General features: G+C 40.8%; 1 long non-coding RNA gene across 1 annotated transcript; it reads right to left on the reverse strand.

The window, feature by feature from the left end:
• Positions 1–6: 6 nt before the first annotated feature.
• On the reverse strand, positions 7–4,291 carry LOC110970172 (uncharacterized). The gene is made up of 2 exons (XR_007945832.1): positions 4,111–4,291; positions 7–4,013 (listed from the first exon to the last, which is right to left on the reverse strand). It is a non-coding gene; the product is annotated as an uncharacterized LOC110970172 (long non-coding RNA).
• Between the last annotated feature and the right edge of the window lie 7,640 nt (positions 4,292–11,931).

Here is an 11,931-nt window from a genome sequence, read left to right on the forward strand (position 1 = left end):
AAAGAGGAAAATCCAACCTTTAATTCAAGTGCATTTATTCAGTGGGGGGAAAAAAAATCACACATTAAAAATAATTCTTTTACATCAAATCATGTGTGCCACAATTATTAGCACCCCTGATGTTAATACTTTGTACAATCTGCTTTTGCCAACAAAACAGCACCTAATTTTTTCCTATAATACATTTTTCTTCAATTTTCAGTGTGAGAGTATGCTTCTGCAATAAAAACAGAATTTATTTTAAGGCTTTCAACACATCTTAACCAATAATTATGGAGGGAGCTGTATATGTAAAGAGTAAAAATTGAGCATTGCGAGGGATTCCCATTTTAACATTTTGTGTCGTGAATATCCTGGATGGCACTATAATCTATCTAATGACATCTGTGCACATTTTTTTATGGAACAATGTTTAGGTTGGTGGTTTGTGCCCAGTTAAGATCCACATGAATGCCAAGGCCCAAGATTTCCCAGCAGGAATGGAACGAGATGATCGATTATTTACTTCACCTGCCAGTCGTCAACCTTGTATCTGACTGGAGGACATTCTCTACAAGCTGTGGGAAGATCCCTCTTCCAAGGATGCTCTCACCAAGTTTTTTTTGCACCCAATCCAAAGAAAAAGAAAAATTGGGCTGTCAAATTAAAACACCTGTGCAACACTGAACATGAACAAAGAATTGAGCTGAGGATCAAGCTTACTAAAGCCGATACACATCAGTTCTAAAAAAATGCCCTGATTAGCTCAGATTTGAATTACATTCCTACATTTTCCCCTTCCTTTCTCCCTTTTATAGACTTTAGAAAAGAACTGAGTTGCTGCGGTCCTACTAACACTTGCTCTGACAGCATTAAAAAGTAGAAATTAGATGCCATGCTTCACCTTGTTTTTTCCATTCACTAACTCTCCTGTCATTTCAGACCCAGCCACTCCCACCTGCTCTGTCTTCCCACCATTCAATCACCCGATCTTCCCCACTCATCTGCACACTTACATCCACTTTCTTGATTAACTCCTTTAGTATATATACCCCTGCTCCTTCAACAACATGAGTTACACCTTGCCAGATTGCCTTCACGCTGTCTGCTTTACCTCTCAAGTGTAAATTCTGAACCATGACATTCTGTTTCTGTTGAGTGCTGAGAAGTTTATGGAGCTTAGTCATGTTTATGGCATCTTTTTTTTTTTTTTTTTTACCACAGAAGTACTAAGAACAGTAGGTGTTACTGTGTTTTTAGTGGACTCATCATCATTTCTATGATTGCTCTCAGCTTCATACTATAAATATTTTTCAAAGAATGAAGCTCTCATCAGCTGCTGATGGGAATGCGTAATCTGCACCGACGAGATCTAGAGGAATTTATTAGCTTACTGGTACTGTTGTTGTTGCCCTGACGGAACTAATAAAACGGCTAGATGGACGTGTTCTTGACTCACAGCGAGCTCATAACTTAAGCTGACAAGTGTACTTTCAAACAGAGACAAGACGGTTATAAATATGCAGCAGGCAGAGGGGAGAAAAATCATAAATATTCATTGTTCAGTTAAAATATCATGGGTGCTCAGTAGTTCACATCTGCACTGCGAGCCGCAAATGTTCCTGAGTCTAAACCCCTTCAACTCTTCCTTATCTGCTCCTTCTGGTTGCGAACGAAGAGGTGAGAAGATTGTGTGTGTGAACTCGCTCACATGGGAAATGAACCGACAAATCAGGACGAAATGAAAATCAAACGAGAGGGGGTTGACTGAGAAGGGCAATTACCTCTAATGAACAACATTTGTCCCCGGCACACAGACTCAATCAGATCATCCCTCCTCCTCTCAGCCTCTATTCCGACTCTACCTCTACACTCTCTCCTCCTCTCGCGATGCCCTCCTCCCTCACCCTGTCATCATCCCTCCGCTGTTGTGAGATTGTTGATCTCCCCAGAGGGCTTGTGGGATGCTGTAGGAGTACGACAGTAACAGGTGTCTCATTACCGTGCTAATAGCGGGCCACGGGGAGACGTACACACATATATTTTTTTACAGTGACAAGGACCGGCAGAGATGTTAACTCCTCCACATTCCTCACGTTCCTGCGCTCCCTGTGTCATTTCATGGGTGAATTACCAGCCATGAATGATCTTTAATGTCGACTGCCTGGAGCCAAATCTATCTTGAGACGAATGCCCACACGATTGCCACCCATTATCAAACCTTCCATTTAACACCGCTGCAAGATTTACTTGAAAGCTGAAGCTCTAAGCTATGAAATGATGGTTTTTTTTCCACCCACGAAAATCACCTCGAACTCCTCTTCTACTTTACTGCCACATCAGAAGGAATCGTGACCTGAAAATGGGCGGCGAAGATAATTGACAACGCCGTGAAACCATCGTTTAAAGACACTAGCTTCTCCACTTGACTTGGATCCTGTTTACAGTACAGAAGGATCCGGTGAGCTCGTTAAAATGCCTCTCTGCCGCAGTAACGATCCCTCATTCATCAGCTGGAGACTTAGTTGGGTGCACGTGACACACAATTGCACAAACAATCTTCCACACTTAAACAAACCCCAATGAGGCATGTAACTGGTAGTTTGTGCCTGGCTGTACGCTTGTTAGAGAGATACCAGCTGCTTAAATTGTGTTTCTCTGCATTACTGTGAGCAAAGAGAATGCATGTGCGCTCCTGTGCCTCCAGATACATGTTTACATGCATAGGCGGCTGCTGGGGTGCACATGTGTCGGTATTCATAGTCGTGTTCTGCCATATCAGATAACAAAGTGTGTTTATGTTGCAGGTGCAGGCTGGAAATGAAAACCGTTATCAAATAGGAGTATCCGCTGCAACATATGAATAAATAAACGATGGGAGAAGCAATGTGTGTAAGCCAGGGATGTGGTACGAGAGCTCTTTTTTCATATATCCACGGTGTGAACTCTGCGATTCGACTCTATGTGAGCGATTGCTGTATTTGTCAATCTAAAGCTCACCAAGAGCACACATACTTTCACTCAATCCTGGCAGTTTGAGCGCTTTGCAAGCTACCAAGGGTCACTTTCTGTGTACATGTTTTGTGTGTGCATGCACTGTATGTGAGTGTGATTCACTGCATCAAGCTCATGGGTCATTACCCAGTCAGTCTGAGGACACAAGAGGCCATTATCCAAGGGAGTCTGGACGCTAAATGTTTGATAAGCCTCGAAAGCGGATGTCCTGTTTTTCTTCTCATATACTGCACGTGTCAAGCAAACAGCTACCGATTAAAATCTGCACGTATAAAAAGAAACGCGTTAGCTCAATCAGATCTTGCTTCTGCTCATCAAGTTAGATCTAAAAAGAAATTAAAATATTCTGTGTATGTTTGGTGCAGAGAGAGGAGTGTGAATGTGTTGGCTCAGCAAAGTCCTGAGAGACGTCGAGCTGGCAGAGATGAGTCACGTAGCAATCTGATTAGCCTCTCTTTCCCCTCCATCAAAGCCAAAGTTTGTCTTCATCATTCAGTATGTATCTCTGCACTGCACCATATTCAGTAAAAAAAACTTCAATAAAATAGATGTAAAAAAAAAATGCTCAAACATTTTGTGGTGTTTTCTATTTTTTTTTATCAAAATACCTGTAAAGGATATACAAATAAATCACTTTAGAAATATCAGCAATATACTTGTGCCTGACGTGAATGTGGTTTGAACATTACCATTGCAGTGCTATAACAGTATAGTCAGTGTGGCAACAGTTGTGACAGTTTGTGTAAATACTGTTACTGAATAGCAGGGGAAAACACTACCCAGCTGACTTTCCTCTGAGGAGATCTCTACAGCCGTCACTGCAGTTTCCGGGTGTGGAGTATTCTGCTGAAGTGCTGTAGGACTGCCAGAGCTGCCTCTGTACACATCCATCCATGGATGATTGTCATAAAATGTTACACATCCTGGTGGTTTGTGGTGGGAATCTGACAGGCAGGGAGTCTTCTGGCAGCTTTGGGATTCCATCCAGGACCTCCAGCTTTGGCAAACAGTTGAAAACACTGCAGATAGAGACAGAGAATGATGAAGATAAAGAAAAGGACTCTCTTTTCTTTATAAATTTACACATCCCCATCCCGATCATCTGAGCCTTCTCACCGTGCACGGTAGTCCTGAGTGAAGGTTACTGGGTTGCGGGTCAGGTTTAGGAAGCGCAGCGGACTGTTCTCCAGAGCTCCCAGTCCCCCCAGGGAGCCGATGGCATTCTCAGACAGACAAAGATGCTCCACCACTGGGAGCCTTGGCAGCTGACGAAGAGACACCAGGTGGTTTCTTGTGCAGGTTTTAGCATTCTGCACCTGCCCAAGGAACGCAAACATCGGTTAGCTTCTTTTTGTGATTATATGCCAAGCAATTGCATTCGGAGAAAGGGCCATAAAAGCACCAAAAAAACACATTATCAGTAGATTCCACTCATGGAGTATCTGAAGGGAAACAGAAGTGTGCAGTACAGTCATGTTACTGCGTTCCCAACAGGTAAGTCCATAAAGTGGAGAATAAAATAACAGATCACATGAGGAGATAACGTACAGCTCCCATATGGTGAAATCCATTTTATTGTGTTTTTGTGATTGTTATAAATTTAAAGTGTAAATAAAAGCTGTTAGGATATGAAGACATTACTTTTGCCACCGCCAAGCCCCCCGCAACTAGATACCCTCCCAGCTTTACGAGCTAGTAAGAATTCAATCCAGGTGCTATTGTACTGCCTACTAAACAAAACTGCCCAGCTACACAGATGCAGACGGCATGTTCTTCCTAAAAGTAGTAGAAACAGCAGCAGCTCATTGAGCTCATTGACAAACAGCCCTAAAAATATGGGTATACTATCATAGTGAAATGAATCATCCTTGCAGTATTTTGAATTGAAAAACTGAAAGTAAAATGTTGATTAATTTCCTAAAAACTGTCAAAATATAGGGGCCTTAAGGAAACACAAGGTAGCATAAAAATGTGTCATCCTTAGCTAAATAGTGGCTATAGTGTGATGGTTCTCCAACTTTTCCTGACAGGCTCCTTCTATAAGTTGAGAAACAAGTGACTAATAACAGGGGATCCCAGTTGAATTGGATTTTTTAAACCCCTTGATGCCTGAATTTATTTAGAATCAAATAAAAAACTTTTTTGTGTGTTTTTGCTTTCCAGCTGATGCTAAGATAAGTGGAGATTGTTCATTTATCTATTACACATAGAACAGATATATAATAATCATAACAAATATATAAAACTATGGTCCCACTCCGACCAGTTCTACGAGAAACCAATGCTTGGAAATGTTCCGAGGTACGTATGAATAAGCATAACCAGCATTGGGGAAACAGATACACTATCTTGGCTGCAGTCTGAATGAAAATGGTATGTTGCCGAATTCGCGACAATAAGCATCAAGGGGTTAAAAATCAGGATGATAGCATCAGAAAACTCTTCTTTATTTCCCTACATAAATTATAATCATTCTACTTGGCTTCAATATGTTTCCTCTGGTCGTTCACTCTCACCCCCTGTAGCTCTGTGCTCTCTCCAATTAGCCTGCCACACGATGTGACCACCACTGCCTACAGTGGATCAGCTTTAAGAAAGTCTGACAAGCCCCAGCGTGTGACCAGAAACAGCAGACATCACCAAGAGAGCCGAGGAACAGCAGTGTCTAGAGTCTTAAGAAGTTGCTCAAGAAGCACTGAACTGTTATGTATAATTATACCTTCAAAAGAAACCATTTAAAAGCTGCCAGAAACGTCATTTGAGAAATTCTTTTATCAACACTCCTGCAAAGCTCACGCTGATGCAGCCTGCAGTCTGAAGTAGTAGCCAGAAACCTGGATTCATGAGGTAATGGAATAATGTAATATTACTTGACAAGACATTTATCTCCATTGTAACGGCTGAACGCATTCAATGAAGCTGTTATGAATAATGTCTGCCACATTTGTATACTTCCTATTAGAGACTTCCTAAAAGATTTATTAGCATTCTGAATTAAATATTGCATAGTTATATTATTTAGTCCTCAGGGAGCTGAGCAAATTGTCTCCCAGCTGAGGGAGTTGTGGTGCAGATTCAGTAATGTAGTTTATACCTTGGCAAGCGTACAGAACTCAGGTTGGTGAGAGAGTTGTCAGTCAGTTGTAGTTTCTCCACACGAATCACCGGCGTAGAATCCGGAGGAAATTCTCCTTCTGGAAGGGATCCCCCAAGTCCTGGTAGGACAAATTTAACTCCTGAGAAGAGACAGGTGGTAGAAGCATCAGGGTCTTCCCTCTCATCTTCCCTCCTTAAATCTGTGTCACCATTCTTCTTCTGTGCTGTACATCTTCCAGCTCCACACACACCCAACATATCCGGCCTGCTAACTTACCAGACAGTTTTCCCAGTTCTCTTGCAGTCTCTCCTCCCATCTCTGCCCTTCCTCCTCTCTCCTCCTCCTCCTCCTCCATCCTTCCAAACTGATGTCACCCCCTCTCTCAGACACGGCTCCTCTTCTGATGGCCCTTGTTGATTATATTGTCAGAACAAAAAGTATGAAACAATATTCTCCATAATTATTATCTATCAGGTGAAATAATTTAAAAAATGTTCCTAATTCTGCATACAGCTTGAAAAGTCTTGTTTCTGAGGGTTTTTTTTTTAAAAATCACAGTATGCATGTTCTTTAACTACTCCATTAAATGAAACACAAAAATGGAAGACACACTTGGATGGAAGGCTTCTTTTTCAGTTCAAATCATTTAAATTTAACCAAGGCTCTTTGTAGAAGTCTTTTTTTAAATTCAGCTTTGGCAATTGAGGCCGCTCCAGGATGACACAAACCAGTTGTACGATTCATTGCTTCTTTTTTACTCCTACAAGAGCTAAAGAAACTTTTTTTTAACAAATGTTCTCGAACAAAGAAACCACAGTGCAGCAGTGAGTGCAAAAGTAAAAAAAAACTTCACAGAGAACTATACTCCCTTCTATTCTTTCACAGGAAGTGCAAAGTAGAACAGTGGCTGCATATATTTTTGATATGCAAAGGCAACACTGCTGGATTCTAATATTGCACACACACCTTCTCTAACCCTGGGGCAGGCCAGCTGGTCACCTGTGACATCACACTGCTCCAGGCGATGCCACGACACAAACCTGAACCGACTTGATGGAAGCTAAACAGAAGAAGAAAATATAGATGGTCACTTAGCGGGACAACCAGTCACAAATGAGCTACCTTCTGTGAATCTACAAGTCCCTAAAAAGCCTTGAAGTTAGGGTCAAACTCATCATTCTGATAAGTTCCTTAAAATCGTTTAATGGGAGGTTATGATATTATGCATAACACATTGACAGTTTATATACTAGATGTGCAGTGGCTTGAAGACCATCCAGTGTTATTCACTGTGAATGTAGAAGACACCAGTGATTGGTTTTATCCTTCTACAAGCTTAATCAAGTTCCACTCATTGGTAGACAATTAATTTCTGGTGCTATTTAGTACAGTCAAATAAATGTTCTGTTGCTGGGCAAAAAGAGAGGTGTACATGGGAATGATTTGAAAGAACAGGAGACACGGTTTTGCAGTTTCATCTACCTTTGCCTCCAATTACGCCCACAATAAACTTTATTCCCTCGGCATGCAGATAGCATGTAGCTAAAATCAATGGATCATTATGGGGTTATTATTAACCAGTACTGCTACACGTGTTACAAAGGTGAAACTCCTTTCAAGTTTCCTTGTCTGATAACGACACTCTTGCATCTTTATCGTCCCTTATCTTCCTTTCCTCTATGTATCAGTGCTGCCATATTTTTCCAGTACAAATCTTTCCAGCACCTACCGTATTACAAGTTCACATGACACTAATTGATCAAATAGCAGATCCACCTGCCTCTGCCATTAAATACAGTGTGCAAGTAATGATCAACATTAAAGCATTTTCCATTTGTGTGTTTCTTTTGTTTCAGAAATTCCAACATCCAAACGGAGATGATTTTAGCTTATTAATAAAACAATACGGCGTAATGTGGCATGAAATCAAATGTTTTGCTATTCTGCCTCACTGTTTTTGCTGCTCCAGGGGGTTGCAGTTCCAGCCTCAGTTATTCTCCTCACTTGACCCTTTTTCAACCCTCTCAGACTCATCCTGTCACCCTTACTTCGTCTGTGTAACTCTACACCCTCTTCTGTCGAACTAGACACAGGATTGACCCCCACTCCAGCTGACCACCACTCTTCACTGACGGGGCACTCAACAGGTTACCGTGTTTACATCATATGAAATACATGGTACAAAAAACTACAGTAGAAATGAAATATAACATAGCAAAGAGGGTTTAACGCTTACACAAGTGTAAATGCTGTCATAGAGGTTGTTTAATGTGTTAATAAACAGATAACTAGCATTATGATGTGAATAGTCAAAATGCAAAATGTGGGTGATTCAGTCTTCTATACATATTTTATTTGACAAAAAGATGTCCTTTTACTAGCACACTAATACTATAAAAATGAACTACATTAAGGAGAAAGAAAAGATGTAATGCCATGGCCAGCTTTAGTTAACCTTCTCTGAAACAGAAGCATCCATCATGTACACAACGATAAAAACTGAATCAAGAGGCTTTTTTATTTTGCAAAAAAATATCCTTGGATTTGTTATTTTGCTGCAGATTTAAATTTACAGTCAAGAGTATATAAAATACTTTTTCACCACAAGTGGGAATTTGTGCATGGAACATAGGGAGGAACAGGTGAGAAGCCATTTTTCATCTTTCTTAATTCAAATAGTTGGGAGAGTAAAAATCATTCTGCATAGCAGACTGGGCGAGGGGCCAGTGGCTTGAGGGTAAAACAGCGAGCGCAGAGAATAGTCTGGGAATATTAGGTACAGCTCGGAGACGGGTAAAGTGGAGAGGGAGAAAGGCTGAAATGGAGGGATTGGGAGACGAAAGGATGAGGACACAGGAGATGTATGGAAACTATACTTGTGAAGGAAGGGGAAGGAGCACCAATGCCTTGAGGACAGCAGCAATAAACGATTACTTGGCATGAGTGTGTTTGTGCATGACTTACAGGGGTAGATACTAGTCCAGAATCAGGACTGTGGTCCACAGAGAGGGGTGTGCGTGTAACCCTGAGATCAGAGCACTGGGACGAGTGGGATTTGGGAAAACTGCCACTGAGAGTGTTCACACCTGAAGAACTGAGTGAAAGAAAAAAACAACAGATGGGGTCATCATGTACATGTTCACACGTTTGCTCTCTGTTTGAAGGGGAGCTGTCTTCTGGTAATGTAAGCCCTGGTGTGTGCTGAAAACCTTGACCACCGGCCGAGTGGTTAGAGTTACAGTGAACTGGGCCTGACAATGCAGATTAGGACCCGTTGCCATGGCACCGGAGGACACCTGAGCAGGTGCTATTAGCTTATAATAGCAGGGGTAGCTGGACCCTGGGGCCTCTATAATTGATGGTGAATGCTCTGTAGTGGTTCGTTTTGTAGTTAGCATGCAACAGAGTTAACCAGATAATATATATATATATATATATGTGTGTGTGTGTGTGTGTGTGTGTGTGTGTGTATTTATTTTAAAGGAAAAGGTTTGGGGCGTCTAAGGCTAGGTTAGCTTGACCTAGCTAGTTTGTTTTAATTAGCCGAGTTTCCATATAATTGTACCGAGCTTGTGAAGTTATGTTTACATTTTTGAGGTGCAAAAGCAACACAGAGCAAACTTTTAGAGTTAAAACTGGCTTCAGAAGTCACTTGAGACAAATAAATTGGCAAAAATGACGAAATAAATCCCTGATGCAGACACAGTGGGTTTAGCTTACCTTTCTGACATGTCCCAATCGCCTTGCGATAAGTTGCCCTGGCCTTCTTCAACACATCGGCTCGGTTTAGCCCTGTAGCCCCGTAGCTGTTACCCATGGGGCCCGGTGAGGTTTCTAGTATTCACGGCGAGAAAGTGAACCTTGCCGTTGGCTTGGTTGTGGCTCTGGAGACATCGGTCTGCGGGCCGCTGCTGCTGCTGCTGCGGGTGAGACGCTGCTGGAGCCGCTGGACACCGACTGGTCTCCAGGCTGCCGGTTGCCTGGCAACAGAAAGTAAACTGCAGGTCACTGCTGCTTTCAGCCTCTGCAGACTAAAATTAATATTCAACTTTTTAATGAACTGTGACAGCTTAATTACCTTAAGCACAATGAGACTCCTCTAAAAACGACTTGCATTGTGTGTTAGCACAAAGACAGAGCTGCAAAGCTGTGGTGAAGTTTTTGTCTTTAATTATATGGGCCTATTTTTAGAGTAAATCTGACCCACAGTGAAGCACATTATGCGGATATTCTTTTATTTTTTTTTCACATAATCTCCTCCATCTTCTCATGTTTTGAGTGCCTCTTTTCTCTAGTATCCTTTCCTTTATCCTGCTGGAATTTAGTCTTTCGATTGGGTCTGAAAATTAAAATAAATTCATTTTTGGTGAGTAATTGTGTCTTTAATTTAGTGATAGATAGTTTTTATAAGGATGGCCAGGCTGAGACCATTTCTCACATTTGGTTGGCACAGAGTCTCATTAAGTATTATTTCCTGCAAATTGCTGTAAGCCAAATGTTCATTATTTGGTCACTCCCTATTACCATTTGCTTATGGAGGCAAGATAATTAGAACCCATTCAGTATAATAATCTTTTTGTGCAGAATTGAGTTGATTTATTACCTAGAGTGTTTCCTAAAGTTCAGATTTTTTAAAAATTGTTGATTAAGCTCATAAAATGATTGCAATTTTGATCACGAGATAAGTCGACAACACATAAAACACGGATGGCAAAAGTGTCCTTGCTCTGCTCAGAACCCACCTAGTCTCAACATCATAAGTCCATCCAGCTTTGTGATTCTTTCTTTTGCTGAAGGTTGTGAGCCATTCTTGTGTTGTTTTGTCGTTTGCACCACTTGTTTCCACAGCTCTTCGAAACAGGTTTCATTCCTATCATTTGTGTCTGTACAAGAGCTGCAAAACCTAAATCATAAACATGTTAATTAATAACACATACAAACACACTCTATAGTTGCATGTAATGAAAAAATACAAATTAACAGATATGTTTTTGTAATGTCTATACACTTTTCAGTTACAATAGTACACACAAAATTGTGTGTGGTGGCTATCTTCGGCACTGAATTAAAGCAATGTTGAAACTGAAAACAATGTGGAAAAGAAAAAATGGGTAAAATGAAAATACATGAATTTACACTCCGTTCCATAAGTCCTGAATTTAAATGCTATTTTAGATAAGTGTGGACAGAGCTGCAAAATGTATCAAATGTGAAACTGTTTCTATTTAAGTCCAGGTTATTGTAAATGCATGAAAAATAATGTATAATCACTTCAGTATTTACTAAAAACTACTTATAGTGCTGTTTTATGGTTGTTTATATATTCTATTTTGCGAGTTTAGATGTTTTTTTCATCAATATTCAGTCCTAAGGAGCTGTAGCTGTGGATGGAGTAAAACTCAGAAGTTACACAAAATAATAAAATTAGCCAGATTATCTCAAAAACAGTGCTGGAGTAAATATAATTACTTTCCAGCTCAACCAGTAACTAGACGCAGTTGCAGCTTCAGGACATCTTCCTTGTCTTTTCTTGTGCTTTCTGTCTTTCGGCACAGTATGTTGTCACGGGGAGGAGGAGAGATAAGGATGGTGCGCACAATGAAGACATATGGCACAGATATCATAGCAGCTGGTGAAAGTAATTTAGATTATAAATAACTTTCTCAACCCGTGGGCTTTCATTCCTCAACAATGCAGCTCGTTGTGTTTAAGACACTGCAGCACTGAAACACACTGTGCACACGGAAGAGATGAAAAAGCTATTTGATATTTCTTGGAGGTAAATGAAAACCTTTAGAACTGCATGAGACAGTACAAAATACTCCCTCCGACTTTGTACG

The sequence above is a fragment of the Acanthochromis polyacanthus genome, chromosome 13 (assembly GCF_021347895.1).
Source record: "Acanthochromis polyacanthus isolate Apoly-LR-REF ecotype Palm Island chromosome 13, KAUST_Apoly_ChrSc, whole genome shotgun sequence".
Classification (NCBI taxonomy): Eukaryota; Metazoa; Chordata; class Actinopteri; family Pomacentridae; genus Acanthochromis; species Acanthochromis polyacanthus.